The sequence below is a fragment of the Opisthocomus hoazin genome, chromosome 4 (genome assembly GCF_030867145.1).
Source record: "Opisthocomus hoazin isolate bOpiHoa1 chromosome 4, bOpiHoa1.hap1, whole genome shotgun sequence".
In the NCBI taxonomy this organism is placed as follows: domain Eukaryota; kingdom Metazoa; phylum Chordata; class Aves; order Opisthocomiformes; family Opisthocomidae; genus Opisthocomus; species Opisthocomus hoazin.
In genome coordinates, this window is record NC_134417.1 from 58,734,304 (window position 1) to 58,751,235 (window position 16,932).

General features: G+C 43.9%; 1 protein-coding gene across 8 annotated transcripts in view; it reads left to right on the forward strand.

The window, feature by feature from the left end:
• The first annotated feature begins 469 nt into the window (after positions 1-469).
• The window catches only part of HYCC1 (hyccin PI4KA lipid kinase complex subunit 1), a 47,688-nt gene continuing 31,225 nt past the window's right edge, over positions 470-16,932 (forward strand). For 4 of the 8 annotated variants that reach the window (XM_075419168.1, XM_075419173.1, XM_075419176.1 and 1 more), the window contains exon 1: positions 476-558. The gene's annotated coding sequence lies outside the window, so the exon portion shown is untranslated. Of the gene's footprint in view, positions 559-1,156; positions 1,231-16,932 lie in introns of those variants that run through there. The other 4 variants (XM_075419171.1, XM_075419175.1, XM_075419170.1 and 1 more) reach the window with 3 other exon arrangements.

Sequence of the window (16,932 nt, forward strand, 5' to 3'; positions counted from 1 at the left end):
CGCGCTCGCAGGACAGGTTCGAGGGCTTCCCGCAGCCCGGGGACAGCGCTCCCCTCGGAGCACGGCTCTCCTCAGCGCCCCGGGCTCCGCCTCGGCTTCCCCTGCGGCGGGGCTGGGTGCTGCCCGGAGTCACGTTCCCCCGTTCAGCCCCGGCGGGGAAACAATGACTCGTTCCGCTCCCCCCCCGGGGGCTGCCTCCGCCTCTCACGTTTCAGCGCCTGAGGCGGCGGGACCGGACGCGGCACTGCCTTCCCTCCCCCCGGGCCGCCCTCACAGACCGGCGCCCCCCCCTGCACAGCCCCGCCGCCGCCTGCCCTCGGAGCGGGGCAGCACCACCCATTGGAGAAGAGGCGGGCGCGGGCGCCCGCACGGTCCGCTCTGCCATCTTATTGGCTGGCGTGACCGCGCTTCGCTTTCTCATTGGCTGCGGCCGCCGCCAGGCAGCGGCGAAGGCGGGCAGCGGCGGGCTGGAACCGCCCGACCGCGCCGCTGTCGCTCCCGGCGGGCGAGTAAGTCCGCGAGCGGCCGCGGCGGCGGAGGGGCCGCCGGGCGGGACGGGTGAGTTTTCCTGGCGGCTGCTCCCGCGGAGCCAACTTTTCCCTCCTCTGCGCCGCCAGGACGGTTGCGGCCGCTGGGCAACTAACGGCTGGCTGAGGCGAGCCCCTGGGGCTCCGGGTCCCGCGCGGCGACTCCGCGGCGGGCTCCCCCGCCCCTCCCCGCCCCGCCCTAGGGCAACTGTCGGCGCGCGGCTGGAGCGGCCGTTACCCGGCGGGCTGGCGCGCGAGGAGGGAGGGGGGCGGCGGGGGGCGCGGGGCCGGGGAAAGGGCCGGCGCTCCCCGGCGGCGCAGCTGCCCTGAGGGGCTCGGCGGGCCCCCTCCCGCCTTTGCCGGGGAGCGCTGGCCTTTGGTCTTTGCCCCCGGTGCGAGGTGAGCGGGGCCGCGCTCCGGGGAGCGGCTTCAGCCTCCCCCCGGGGGCCGCCGGCCGCCCGCCGGGGTCCTCCCGCGCACACCGGCCTGGCCGCTCCCCTCCTCGGGGAGGGCGGGGGGGGAGCAGCGGCCCCACCGGGACGGCTCGGGGCTGGCGGGGCAGCAGTCGCTGGCGACGCCTGGAGAAGGCAGCCGGGGCGAGACAAAGGAGCTGCGGCCGCTCGTCTCCCCGGGGCGGGGGGCAGCCGGGGGCAGCCTCAGCAGACCTCCCGCTCCCTCTGCCGAGGGCGGCTGCCCGCGCCGGGTGAGCTTTGGGACGTAGCTCCTCGGCGGGCTGCGAAATACCTTCATTCTAACCCACCTCTTCTGTATGTGTTTTTCCTTTTCTTCTGCTTTCTTTTTCCCTGCCGCGCTGGCCGGTGCCCGCGGGCAGGGATGCGGGAGGTGGCAGCAACAGTTAGAACCGCGGAGAGTTTGGGGCTGAGGTTCCTCAGCAGGAGGTGCCGCAGACTGCAGGGGTTTGGGACTCTGGAGGCTGTCGTTCTTTCACTTCACGCACCTTAAATTGAAAGAACTTGCCTTGTGCTTTGCGTTTTAAAGGCGGAGGTAATGCCCGCGGACTTGGCTTGTTCCGTGTAATCCCCAGAGACATCATGTTTGTTTCCTGTCCAATTGAGTTCTAACTCTATCCCAGAAACACCTCCTGAAGTCTTAAGTTCCCAAGGAAAAGATTTGCCTATTCGAGGATTATTAGGTCTTGTTAGCATCGAGCTTTCATCGTTTTTAAGATGCAGTGCTAGTGTGTGAGAAGACGAACATGGGAGAACAAAATATGGAAGTTTCTATTCAGTGACTGCCATTAGGTAGTTTTGTTAGCTGTAAATTCAGATTTGGTGATTTTTTTTTTTTTAACAGCAACTTGAACAAATGATGCTGCAGAGAAGCAAAGAGCAGTTTTATGTAGCAAAGTGTAGAGTGAAGTTGGTGATGGCTTTTCTGCAATTTTTTGCTCCAATAATGCAGCTAGGTGCTACAAAGTGTCTTTTCAGAAGCTTGTGCTCTTCACAGAATGCCTTCCTTTATGACAGTGCATTGCTTTTGTAGTCCTCTACACCTTCCAACAAGTTCTTTTATGTTGTGAAAAGTAAGTAGCATTATAAAGCTCGGTCAAATTAACTTCCAATCTGTTTTACTTTCATCAGTGAAATACTTTTGGTAAGGGTAATGTACTTTGAAGTTGAGTTTTAGATACATCTGGCACTGTTCTTGAATGTATTTTTTCTTCCAGAGTAAGAAGACAATATGAAAATTCTACTTTTGAAATGCAAAACTTGGTTACTTCTTTTCTGTGATAATCTCTTGGTGAGACAAGGTACTTTTAATAGGCCTTTTATCAGAGGGGTGACAGTTTTGAGGAAGTTCAGTATTGCTTCGGGTGATTTATTAACTGTAGCAATTCACTTCCTTTCAGTGTTGGGCTGTTTTAAAGGTACAAGTTAAATTTATTCAGAATGCTTCTTACAAGGAAAAAGGCTTTCACGGGCAGAGTCGTGTTGAACTTCTGCCATAGTCTCTTGAATGGGAGGGTTTTCTTTCACTTGAGAGAGTCCATGGTAGGCATGTTTACAGGCATAGCTGGGTAGTTAAGTCACTTAAATTCTAATTTTGCAAGGACTTGTATCACAAACAAGCATGTGCGTGAGGTATTGCAAGGCTAGGCACTACAAATGGTATGTGTCATCTGTATTTTACTCAGTACAATAGGGCTAAGCTGTGAGAAGAGGCCGTTTACTGATGCTTGTGTTGTGACTGTGTCAAACCTAATAGTAAATCGCTGAGTTAAAGCCTATTTCTTAGTACGCTAGTGTAAAACCCCAATATCTTCAGCCTTCTCTGTATGTTCATGTCAAGAAATGCATTTTCATTAAATCCTGCCCTAAGGTAAATATTAGGTTCTCTCTTAACTTGTCACTGACTAACGTACGCAATGTGAAGATCGCCTTGTTCATTCTGGAGACTTATATTATTAGCTATCAAATGCTGGCTAATGTCTGGCTAGACAGAAATTAGAAAACAAACATATATTTTATGGCCCGATGTGGCACCATTTTGTTTCAGGTTGTGTGGAAAATGCATAGTTTGAGAAATCTCCATGATTTGTAAGAGAAAAGGCACAGTTCCTGGACTTTCCTGTGTGGAGTACTCTTTATATTTGAGGCTTTCAAATGAAACTTTCATGAGGCTTATGTTTGTGTTAATGAGAATATTAAAATGAAATAGCACTTGGACTCTTAACTTTCAGATCACTTGGGCACTCTGCAAATATACAAAGCCTATATCGGGAACAGCTTAGACTTAAATCTGTTAGGTGGATCGCCAGGTCAGGTTTCATTCCCAAGCCTTCACTGAGACAAATATGCTGTCTGTGTAACCTGGCATGCTTCCTCGCTTGCAAATGCGAGATTGGGTACAAAGCTTATGCTTAAGTCTGCCATAGGATTTGTGCGGGTGGTTTTGTTAGCATAGATGGAGATTACACGTATGAATCACTGTGCTTGTGTGTTACTTAGTGTTACCAGTTACCAAGCAGTCAGTCTTCAGGAGCAATACCCATGAAGGTTAAGCAGGAGATCCTATCATGCTGTATAGGAAGTGAGAAGCCTGACAATATGACCTTCGCTATGTGTATGCTCTGTCTTCGCTGAAGTTAGGGGAACTAGAGTCCCAATCCCTTACAGTTTAGAAAAACAGAAGATTGCAAATTTGTATTTATCTTCTGAGGTGTAGTAGCTTAATGACTGGAGTGATTCTGTGTAATCTCTAAGACTTCTTCCTTGAGATTATGAAAATACAATGTGCTTAAAACCTGCGTTTTGTATGCAGTGTTTTTCGGTGTTTTGGTTTGTACTTCGTAGTATGTACTTGAAAGTATTTGCCGTTTTACTGGAGTCTGATAGTTTTCCTGCTCAACAAAATTATAGCTTTTGATTTGTTAATGCTGTTCTGTTTAATTATGGGAGTATAAAAAAATACCCAGACAACTTAATTAGAATTGTAGGCATGATACCTTTTCTTCAAATCCATATTTTCTTTCTTCTCTAAAAAAAATGGCCCTTTTGGCCGTTCGCTGTCCTCAGTTGTCAGAACTGAAATGGTAGTGTGTTAAATGCATCTTTGGAAGAATGTATTGGAATTAAGGCATTGTTTTATTAGCACCAGTTAATTAGGAACTTACATTGGAAGTTCCTACATTGGATTAATTTATTTGAAATGCCTCTCAAGATAATCTTGGGAGGCAATAACAAAGTGGTGTCAGGATAAGGACTGAAAGCTGTGTCAGATCAGTGTCGTTGAAGACAAGGAGTACTAAAGTATGAAAACATTTTGACCATATAGCTACTGCATATTGCTGCAAGGCTGTGTTTAAAGCTTCTAGGTTGCTCAAGCTCTGCATGCCATTAAAATGGTTATTAGTTCCTGCATTGGCCAGAATCTTCCCTATATTCTCTAATGTATATTGTAAGTGCATGACATGCTTTTAAGATGAAGTACTTCTGGATGCTGTCAAGATTTTCTTTATAAATAACTGGCACTGAAAATATTTGAAGTTTTTTGAAAACAGTGGTAAAATTTAGGAATTTTTCCATGAGGCTGGTGGGTGAAATGCTTCTGCATTTATGCTTATTGTAAATCACCAGATGTCTACCAGAATTTGTGCTGGAACTTTGTTAGCATGAAAACTTGAATACTCCTGAATTATATTTGAAAAACCTTCAAAACAACTTCTGAAAGATATAACAACTGTAATAGTTTTCAAATTATAGCACATCTAAAATAACACAGGATACGTGTGTTGTCTTGTACTTCTGGTGGAACTGTTGTCAAGCCTTTGTCCTAATTAGGACCATGTTCAAGAGCAGCAGAGTAAAAATAGAATGCCGGCTTAGTCTGGGAGGGCGACTGTTATTTAGAGTGATTTCTTTAGATGCATCCCCACATGAACTTACATGCTTTCGTGACAAGTCGAAATGTAGTGAATGAAAGCAACATAACTTAGAGCCCAAGTGAGTACTCGAATTGTCTGAGTGCAACCCTTTCTTGTCATTGCAGTGCCAGAAATGGGAGGATGTTGGTGGGTTTGTTTCAGTGTGATGAATTAAGGGCTCTGTTTATAAGGCTTCAGCGTAACTTCTACATGGTGTACAAATGTAGTACAAGTGGGTTCGATAAACAGTTGTTACTAGGAGTATTATTTATTAGATCTGGAATCAATAAAGCATGTAGAATTTGGACAGATATTAAATAATCATTGCTCTTCTGTATGGAGAATGCCATGAAAAGTGAGGGCATGTGTGAAAACATTTCTTAGTTTATTTTAAATGACCAGCATTACTGAAGGATCATCTGGTTGCCGAGAGGAAGACTGGAAATGGGTTGTCTCTCCAAAACAGATGTATGTTTGTGTTCTTCTGCCTCTAACCTCCGATGATATTAAATGCTGTGTAGTAATCAAAGCGTAACAAAGAAATTTAGGTAAAAGCAATACTAGTGGGTGACAGCACACCTATTGCTGATGCAAAAGTTGTGGAGTATTTGTTTTTCACCCTGAATGGTGTAAGAGCTCTCATTCTAAATTTAGTGACAGAAACGGTGTATTTTGGGCACTTTTGGTAGTGATTAAAGACTCCTCTCCTAGGTAAGAGATAAGATATCCTTTGCATTTTGTTACTTTTTTCTATTTGGAAGCTAACATTTAATTAAAAATAGCATAGTATGCTCTGAAGCTGCACTGGATACTAATTAACTCACTTCAGTGCTTAAAGCCATGCTGTCTCCTAAGGTTTCCTGCTGTTTGCACTGGATAAATATTTATGCTTCAGCAAGGCATTAACTTCAACCTGATGAATAGTGCATACAACTTTAATATTTTTGTTAATACTGAACACCATGATTCAGTAGTGTTAGTATGCTTTATTGGAATTCTTTTTTTTAGAAAGGGGGGGGAAGAAGACCATTACTCTTTAAACATGCAGTAGAGAATTAAATCTAATACTCAATAATTTAGCTGTCTAGCAGTCTGGGTATTGTATAAAAGCCAGTGCTGGTTAATATAAGGTCTTCATGAATGTCTGGTTAATGGACAAGGCTGTGCTATATCATTGTGGTTTGTTTTCAAGTACTTCAATCCTATTCTCTAAAAATTCTTTTTAATCCTACAACATTTCCTATATTAAATGAAATGACTGGAATATGTATAAGAGCATGAGGTTGAACTAATAAATCTTAAAAAAATGCATTGAAGAGGTTTTGCATACCAGCCACCATCTCTGAAAATGAGGATACTGTGAATATTTTCCAACAGTTTATTACGCAAGACATTCTGGGTATACTATAGTATCATCTCTGTCTGAGGAAGCAGGCTATAGGATCTCTTCCCCAGTGACACTCCTTGTCAGTGTTTGCTGGCTGAAGGAAGTTGTGTTACTCTTCCAGAGTTGTAGTAGATTGTAAAATCAGGCTGTAATGTCATGTTTTTTGTGTTAGGGTGATGAAGGGAGATTTTTTGAAAGCATGGGGAGGAGTGATGTTAGGGAATTCCTTAGCTCCTGGTACTTAGTGCTACAACAACAATTTTATTTTCTTTACAGCAACGTTACACTGAATTTTACCAGTGAAACTGTGAGTATTCTCCTACAGTTTGTGGTTAGTAGCACATCTGGCTGAATGAATTACTGTCTACTCAGTCAAAATAATACCTTTCTTTCTGACTTTTTTTAGGTTGTGCCAAAATACCTACATGCTGTGGATGTGCAACTGCTTTTACTCTGTTGCAGCTTTTAGGCTCAATAAGCTGTAGGCTTTCCACTCGCATTTCTCATGCTCCCGATTATATTGACTCCATATGTCAGGTCTAGCAAGACTAATAGGCTCCTGCATCTTTTTTCCTGCTTTGAACTAAATTCCCAGTGCAGCAGCCAGAGGAGCAGGTGAGAGGCTTTTGACAGTAATTCTGCACACCAGTTTACACATGCATTCTGTAGCTTTGCTAGTGCTGGTATAGTGTTTAGCAATTCCTGCCTCTCTTGAGAGAATGGGATTTACATTTAATTGTAAAGCTGAGGAAAAAAATTCAAGTTTCTTTCCCACCTCCCTGTTTTCACAGCAGCATTTTGTGTCAGTACTGTAAATGATGGGTATTTTCACCACAGTGGGGGTGTGATGAGACACTACACTTCAGACAATCAAATTTGTCATGTTACTTAGTGGAACACAACAAAGGGAACATCTGTTTTGCAGAGTACTTAGTGATACTGCTTGGTGTTTCAGAATTCTGTTGTTTCAGCTAGAATTGGTTGAAGTTTTGTTAAATTTTCAGTAATGTGTGCAAATATAGCAGAACTACTCTTCCAGCACTTTTACATCGTGTTAGAGATTGGCTGAATAGGTTAGCAATCTCTGCCACTTTTAATTTTTTTGCTGCCTTAGTAACTTTTGTTTGGCACATATGTTTTCAATATTATTCTTTTTGTTTTATGCCAAAATTTAAGAATGTCAGAAGCATATGCATTTGCACTGGTTACCAAGAGTTCTTATTAGAATGTAGTGGTAATTTGTGCAGTGATATTTTATCCCAAACTGTTGTTACTTGCAAGCTGTAGCTGTACAGGGAAAACCGAGAAGGACTTTCCACCTGAAACACAGCATAATCGGAGAAAACCTCTAGACTGTGGAGTTCCTTTGCATACATAATGCTTACATTCATTCATTCCTTAAGGAGGTAATGAAGACCTTTGATTCATTCTCATTTTAGTGGCATTTAGAAGTGTCTTAGGTATTTTGTCCTATTCTGGTGAAGAAGTGGATGATCGTTCACCTATGTTCACAAAGTTGCAGCAATCCAGTGAAACACTGACAAGGACTAACTTAACCGTTTACAATTGATTTTTGGTGTGGTAAAATAAAAGGCCTTTATAAATTCAGTAGCAGCAGTGGGATGTGGGTATACTTTACATCAAGGGAAGAAGGAACACCGAAAAGAAGGTCCCTGCTTGTACAGTAAACAGAGGAACTGACAAAAGTGTGAGCAGGAAGTTAACTGAGTGATGAAACGGGAACCAAATGATGCCACGTGTACCCTTCAAGAGGTTCCTTCTACATGTCTACTGATTTTTAAATGATAGGTGTATGATCCTTTTGTGTTGTGCAATTATTAACCCCAACCCGCAAATGTTATACTGTTTGAAAAGTTGCCGTTCACTGAGATGATACTTGTTTTTTCCTCTCGTGATACAGCTTGTTTTGTTCTTGGTTCATTGCAACTCCTCTTTCCTATGGATATGACAGTTTTTATGAGCATAACATGTTGCTTCCTAGGCTTGTTAAGCTGTATTGATGTCGTTCAGCTCTGGTTCGTTTGAGTCCACTGTGTCCCAAATGCATGTGTAGTCAATGATCATTTTCCATGTATTGGCATAATTGCATCTGCCATTTATGTAACTTTTCGGTTGCTGCTTGTAAGCAGAATACACTGAATCAAGTTCCAAGTTCATAGGCTTCAGATGATAATAGAAACAACTTTTGACTGCTTTGTTGTTAGGCTACAGAAATATTCGTCAGGCTCTAAATCATGAAGTCTGTGCTCTAAACCAGGGCTCTTAATTTGTAGCTGAATATTGAAGTACTGTTCACATATTCTAGAAATAACTATATGTGAACGTCTTAAAGAATGCACTTAGATATCAGGCCTGTCTTGAGCAGAAAACACCTTGAGGTTTAATGAGAATGCAAATAACAGAAACAGGAAAAGAAAATTAATGCATGCTCTGTTATTTTTAATCATAAACTCTTTTCTGCTACTGAAGTGTTATCAATATAAATTTAGTAGAAAGCTTCTGTTGTTATGGCTTTGGAACAGTGGCAGAATACTAGGTGGTACCATTTACCCTGGACATCTGTACCTGGGTTGCTCAAATAAGAGTCCCTCCAGAACCTGTGTAACTTGAGTTTCATTAGATTTATATTTCTTTGTTGGAATTATTAATATTCTGAGCTTTAGATGCTTTCATGAAGTGGGAAATTATTACCTGAAGAGCTTTTTCATCTAATATGAATTCAACCTAAATTAATATGCTCAACAATGTGAGACAATAAACACCTTTTTTCTGCTTTGCCACTATTATGCTTTTGGGATTTGATTATTTTTTTTTTGAATTACCATACAGAGCAAGACATACAGGGTAGTAAATTGTCTGAAATTTAAAGTTGCACACCCTTTGTCTGTACGACATCACTGAAATTGTATGTGGCAATAGAGCATTTCTTGTGTTGGATTTATCTTTTCTGAATAAGACAGAAGTATGCGTCTTGCTGTTACTTTTTAAAAATTTTAGTTAAAGTCGTCATGTTTTGCTGTTGCTTATAGAGTATGTAAAAACCACAAAGTCGTTCTTGGGTGCTCTAAAATGTTTTTCAAATGATCCTGTCCAGTCTTGTGAATATAACAGGCTTGGAGGGGCGGGGAAGACAGTGGATGAGGAAGGAAGGAGAAAACTGCCATGGAGAGATAAAGCATGTTTTTTTCTGGAGCTATTTAACACAGCATTATGTGCATGTATTGATGGATCATTTTAATTCTGTAACTTAACAGGGAGCAATCATCAACCACTCAAAGCAAACTAACTCCTAAGACTATATTCAGTATTGATGTACCTGTCCTCTGGAAAATGGACTTTCGTATAGCTTGTTTCTGTTAAAATGAGCTACTAACATACATATCAATAGACTGACATAAACCTCTTTTTGCTAGAAAATGTCTGGTGTATTCCTAATAGCAAGATTCCTGCTTTTCTCTCATGATCTTTGGGGAAATATTAGAATGGTGTACTAGAGATAGTATTTTGCAGATGTTATCAAGAAAGCTAGTGCTGCTGCATTGGTAGAGTTAGGATGATGGGATGTATCACAGCACTCATTTAGAATAAACGCTGTGGAGTAAAAGTCAAATCAAACCCTTCCATTGGAGTCGTATTTGATCATGTCTGATGTTATTACACTATCTCGTAGATACACCCTTGGTAAACACACCATAATGGTTATTCTTGCAGTGTACCAAGTTCTTTAAAGCCTGTTTCTGGGACATCCAAATCGGTGACCTATCCTAGGATTTATGCCAAAAGCGTAGTTTCATGCCTGTTTCAAATGCAATGTGCTGAACTTTCTCAGCTACAAGCAGAAAAGCTTTGAAAAGATAGTTCATATTTGTGGGTACATGAAAAATTATGAATGGTTGCAGAGTAGGAGTCTGGGTTATAGAGGAAAGTTTTAACTGGACATGTGCAACTGTCTGGCAAAGGAGGGTATTGATTTCAAATCAGACAGAATTCTCTTTAGATGGTTTTCATGCTAGTAGTACCATTTAAAAGTTCTTAGAACTTACAACTTAACTAATTTTTGGCAAATAAAAATAAGTCATGTCTGAAGCACCTGTAATTTTTGCAACCTACATCTCAGTTTGTGGAGCTCCATGCTTTTTGTGGAAGCAGAAGGAAAATTCAGTTGAAATGAAGTGCAAAGAGCTGCTACAAAATTTCTTCCTCATGGGGCTTGTGTACTGTCTTCTGAAGTCAGTTTCTGGCTTGCAGGTAGACATCTCTGCCTTTCAAGTTAAGTGAGGTGCAGATACCTAGAATGGGGTTGGAAATAGGCAGAATTTTCCAAAATCTCATTCTCAGTCAGGGGAGTTGGGAAGTTTTGGCCAAAAGTGTTGCATTCTTAATGTTGCTACTAAAAAGTGGAAGGTGAAGAGTATTAAAAATGGAAGATGACGAGCGTGCTCAAACTCCTGTTCCTACTTTGTGAGCAGAGTCTTTTTCCTTCTGATAAGTCACTGCTGAACTACTTGTTAGGTGAATGCTTCTCCACTTACTCTAGCTGAAACTACATGCTGTAATGGTAGAAGGTATTGGAATTGTGCCTTTAACAGTTGATGCTCAGAGGTGAAGTACAGCCTCTGCTCAATTCTCCACATGCTTTTTAGGTCATATTCAAGCTATTGTGCAGCATGTGCTTAAGCACGCTTTACACTGAAGGTCTTTCCAGCAGCTAAATTACCTGAAACCTTGCTTTTTGATATGTGACTGAAAGTTCTGAACAAACTTGGTGTCCTGGGTTTGGCCAGGACAGGGTTAATTTTCACCAGACTCCAGGAAGGGGCACAGCTGGGGGGTAGGGGCTGACCCCACCTGGCCAAACAGAGCCGGGTATTCTGTACCATGTGACGTCACGCTGGGTTCCACCACCGCTGAGTGCTGCTGTGCCAGACATGCTAGAACTTCAATATCAGCTGGAGTCAAAGGCAGCCAAGTGGTACGCTACAAATGACATCGCTAATGCATTCTTCTCCATCCCTTTGGCAGCAGAGTGCAGGCCACAGTTTGCTTTCACCTGGAGGGGCATCCGGTACACCTGGAATCGACTGCCTCAGGGGTGGAAACACAGTCCCACCATTTGCCATAGACTAATCCAGACTACACTGGAAAAAGGTGAAGCTCCAGAACATCTGCAGTACATCGACATCATTATATGGGGCGACACAGCGGAGGAGGTTTTTGAGAAAGGGGAGAAAACAGTTCAGATCCTTCTGAAAGCTGGTTTCGCTGTTAAGCGAAGTGAAGTCAAGGGACCTGCGCAAGAGATCCAGTTTTTGGGAATAAAATGGCAGGATGGGTGCCATCAAATCCCAATGGATGTCATCAACAAAATAGCAGCTATGTCTCCACCAACCAGCAAAAAGGAAGCACAGGCCTTCCTGGGTGTTGTGGGTTTTTGGAGGATGCACATCCCAAATTACAGCCAGATTGTAAGTCCTCTGTACCACGTGACCCAGAAGAAGAATGATTTTGAATGGGGCCCTGAGCAATGACAGGCATTTGAACAGATTAAACGGGAGATAGTTCATGCCGTAGCCCTTGGTCCAGTCCGGTCAGGGCAAGATGTTAAAAAAGTGCTCTACACCGCAGCCGGGGAGAATGGCCCGACCTGGAGTCTCTGGCAGAAAGCACCAGGGGAGACTCAAGGTCGACCCCTGGGGTTTTGGAGCCGGGGATACAAAGGATCCGAGGCCCGCTATACTCCCACTGAAAGAGAGATTCTGGCAGCATATGAAGGCGTTCGAGCTGCTTCAGAAGTGGTCGGCACTGAAGCACAGCTCCTCCTAGCTCCACGATTGCCAGTCCTGGGCTGGATGTTCAAAGAGAGGGTCCCCTCTACGCATCATGCCACCGATGCTACGTGGAGTAAGTGGGTTGCTCTGATCACCCAGTGCGCCCGAATGGGAAACCCCAGTCGCCCAGGAATTCTGGAGGTAATCATGGACTGGCCAGAAGTCAAAGATTTTGGAGCATGGCCAGAGGAGGAGGTGACACGTGCTGAAGAGGCCCCACTGTATAACCAGCTGCCAGAAGATAAGAAACAGTATGCCCTGTTCACGGATGGGTCCTGTCGCATTGTGGGGAAGCGGTGGAGGTGGAAGGCTGCTGTATGAAGCCCTACACGACAAGTTGCGGAAACTGCCGAGGGAGAAGGTGAGTCCAGCCAGTTTGCAGAGGTGAAAGCCATCCAGCTGGCTTTAGACATTGCCAGTCGAGAGAAGTGGCCAGTGCTCTATCTTTACACCGACTCTTGGATGATGGCCAATGCCTTGTGGGGGTGGCTGCAGCAATGGAAGAACAACTGGCAGCACGGAGGCAAACCTATCTGGGCTGCCCCATTGTGGCAAGATATTGCTGCCTGCCTGGAGCAGTTGGCTGTAAAAGTCCATCACGTGGACGCCCACGTCCCTAAGAGTCGGGCCACTGAGGAACATCAAAACAACCACCAGGTAGATCAGGCTGCCAAGACTGAAGTGGCTCAGGTGGATCTGGACTGGCAACAGAAGGGTGAACTGTTTATAGCTCGGTGGGCCCATGACACCTCGGGCCACCAAGGAAGAGATGCGACATACTGATGGGCTCGTGACTGAGGGGTGGACTTGACCATGGACACCATCGCACAGGTTATCCATGAATGTGAAATATGCGCTGCAATCAAGCAAGCCAAGTGGGTAAAGCCTCAGTGGTATGGAGGACCATGGCTAAACTATAAATATGGGGAGGCTTGGCAGATTGACTACATCACACTGCCACAAACCCGCCAAGGCAAGCGCTATGTGCTCACAATGGTGGAGGCCACCACCGGATGGCTGGAAACCTACCCTTTGCCCCATGCCACCGCCCGGAATACCATCCTGGGCCTGGAAAAACAAGTCCTGTGGCGACATGGCACTCCCGAAAGAATCGAGTTGGACAACGGGACTCACTTTCGCAACAGCCTCATAGACACCTGGGCCAAAGAACACGGTATCGAGTGGGTGTATCACATCCCCTACCATGCACCAGCCTCTGGAAAGATCGAGCGGTACAATGGGCTGCTAAAAACCACTTTGAGGGCAATGGGGGGTGGGACTTTCAAAAATTGGGATACCCATTTAGCAAAGGCCACCTGGTTGGTTAACACCAGGGGATCCACCAACCGGGCTGGTCCTGCCCAGTCAAAACCTCAGCGCCCAGTAGAAGGGGATAAAGTCCCTGTAGTGCACATGCGGAACATGTTAGGGAAGAAGGTTTGGGTTAGTCCTGCCTCGGGCAAAGGCAAGCCTGTCCGCAGGATTGCTTTTGCTCAAGGACCTGGGTGTACCTGGTGGGTAATGCGTAAGGATGGGGAAGTCCGATGTGTACCTCATGGGGATTTGATTTTGGGTGAGAATAGTCCATAAATAAATTGTATAAAGTTAATTGTTAAATAACCCTGTCACTGTCTGTTATCACTGTTATAATTGTTATGTGTTATACCAGTAGCAGCATAGTAAGAATCGTTCAGATTAAAGAAGGATGGACTTTTTGATGAAACCTAGCAGAGCACAGCGATGATGGGACTGGACCTGGTTTTCAACAACTGGCATCCAGCAACTTCATCAAGATCAACATCTCCTGCAGACTGTGGGCACGGGCCGCACCAGATACACCAGCCGTGAGCTCCGGATGCAGCAAGTGACCGCCCATCACCACACATCACCTCTCCTGCCATGGAAGACCATTACGACAGATGGAGCCTGAAGTCATGGATTAAATGAACTCAACGGACACTTTAGAGTGATGATCCATAGATTAAAGGAATGATATCTGGAGACAGGAGAAGTGGTGGTGATCAACTGGACAATGGGGGACCTGGGCATGACGTAGATGGTATGGAATAAGGGGTGGATAATGTCCTGGGTTTGGCCAGGACAGGGTTGATTTTCACCAGACTCCAGGAAGGGGCACAGCCAGGGGGTGGGGGCTGACCCCACCTGGCCAAACAGAGCAGGGTATTCCATACCATGTGACGTCATGCTGGGTTCCGGTCTGGGCGCGGCGGGGACTCGCTCGCGGCTTGGGGGGGCGCGGCGCCGGTCCTGCTTCGGGAGAGCGGCTGTCTGGGTCGTAGGGTTCGTTGTTGTGTTTTCTCCTTATTTGTACCGTTGTTGTTCCTGTTTCCCTCTGTTTGCTGTTCTGTTAAACTGCCCTTATCCCGACCCACCAGTTTCTGCCTGTTTCTTTCCATTCTCCTCTGCACGCCGGCGGGGGGAGGGGCGGCCGCGTGGTGCTTTTTTTGTTGCCGGCTGCAGCCGAAACGAAAACACTTGGTAACTTGAGATGGCTTGCAATTTTCGCTTGGAAAGGAAAACTTATTTTTAAAGTCAGCTTGCAGTGAACAGACTTCACAAACAGCTGAATGACTAACTACTAGTAAAGGTATACTTGTAGTATCGCTGAAGTTTGAGCAGGTGAAGAACTAGATGTCATGGCATTGCTATGAAGATAATACTCTGTGCTCTTAAAAAGACCATTGGTTGGTTCAAGGCTTGCATGCAACACTGAAACGAGAGCTGCAATGTAATTATTCTCTCTGCAAAGTCTATTTCACTATTTTAAATTTGTCTTTGGGTTTCAGGGAAGCTTTCTGACTTCATAGGGGTATAGCGTACTTTAGGCTTAGGGAAGGTAGGTGTATGAGAACAGGAAGTTTAATTTGCTTGGGGTTCTTTAGAGAATGTTTCTTGTCAGTGGGGGACATCTGCAACACTGCTTTCCCTTACAGAAGTGGCAACAGCACTGTTGCACTGTGGTATTGCCTGCTCATGGCTGCTCTTGACACAAGTTACAGGAGTGCTGATACATTGAAAACAGACTTTTCTGAAGCTTTTGAGTTTATGCTTATTAGAGCATAAAGAAGTTACCTTTATTTTAATACTGTAGACTTCTGTGGTTAAAGCAAAAAGTTGAAAACCTGTGTGGATTAGGTCACTTCTGTAGTATTAGGACAATGTTCTGTGTTACACATATTTTGTTTTTTCGGGTATGTTGTGGTTGTACTCACTTTAATGTTAACTTTAAATTCTATTTCCTTATGATGCATATAGTTATTACCTTGCTTTTTCTTTGTGTACATTAAACTGTTCTCTATATTAATTCAAAATAAGTAAGAGCGTGCTTTAAGACAAGATTTTTCTACTACATGCATTTTGGTTTATCTAAGACTAGGCTGTTTGTTCTTAAAGATTTAGTAAGATGTAAACAAAAGTGTTTGCATAGAGTAAAACAAAAGAGGAAACAAGTACATTTCAGCTGCTATGAAAAACTGTTTTGAAAGTAATAGCTCTTATTTTACTTTTCTTAATAAATGTAACTATTGGTATATTACAGATGATAGAAAAGCTAACAGTTGAGGATATACAGCAAATAAAGTAGCTTGAAAGTGAATAGGGCTTCTGCAAGCTGGAGAATGGGATGTAACTGGAGTAAGTTGGCTTACAGGTGGTCAGTTTTAACTGATTGTGGATACCAGTATGGAAGTTGTACTTACAGTGTGCTTCTGTGCAGCAGGCAGCAAGGAAGAAATAGTAAAGTAAGATTTAAAATGAAAAAATGAAATTCAGGCTCTGGAAGTTACTTCATCTTACTTCAGTTTGGCACTGTACTGCTAGGGCCACTTTTGTACTGCTTTAACAATAGAAATCTGACTTACTATGCTTGTGTAAATTCAAGTGAATATACCAACGTATATTCTTATATCTGTATCTTGGTGAGTTGTTGAGCTGGCACGCATCCCTTGGTTGTCTTAAAAGAGTTATCTCGTTTCTGGTAAAGGGCAAGTACAAGGTTGGTTGTGTACAAAGGTGATTTGTAGTTGTTTGCTAATCTTAAATTGAGCAAATATAATTGCCAGGAGTTAAAGAATAGGATTAAAATCTTCAAAAGCCTGTGCTTATAGGGATCCTACCTTCTGATCAAGACTTAAGAAAGCTTTCATCATTAATATTTTGGGTCATGTGTGCCCTATTTGCCAGCATTATAAATGATGTTGTGGCTCAACTGTAGGTTTTGGTTTGGGTTTTTTCTCCTATTGACAGAATTGGAAGGTTCTAGAAGGGTGACTTATAGTTTGATATGCCAGTGTTTGTGTGTAGGTTTCTGGGCTGTAAAGCATCAGTATTCACTGGTGCTGGATCCTTTACACAAGAAACACGTGCATTTAAGACAGTTATTTATCGTTTCTATACAGTCTAGTTAATGGACGATTTCTTTCTTTGGAGAACTATTTTTTTCCTTATTTGCCATCATCAAAACTGAATTGAGGTCTGTTGTCTGTGGCTGAATATTATTAGCCCTATGATTATAAAAATTCGTAATGGATATGGTTCAGAATGACTTTTCAATTTGACTGGAAAATATCTATCACTTTGTCATATCCCAAGTGTAAACTGTTGAAGAAGCATGTGTACACAGGATCAGGAAATCTTATTTAAATCTGTATCGCAAAGTACATTGACCCCTGACTCTTCAAGGCTGACATTCCATGTTGTCATCTGAAGTGTAAACTGCAAATAAGGTGGTTGCTTCTAGCACTGACAGGGGTTTAAAAAAAAAAA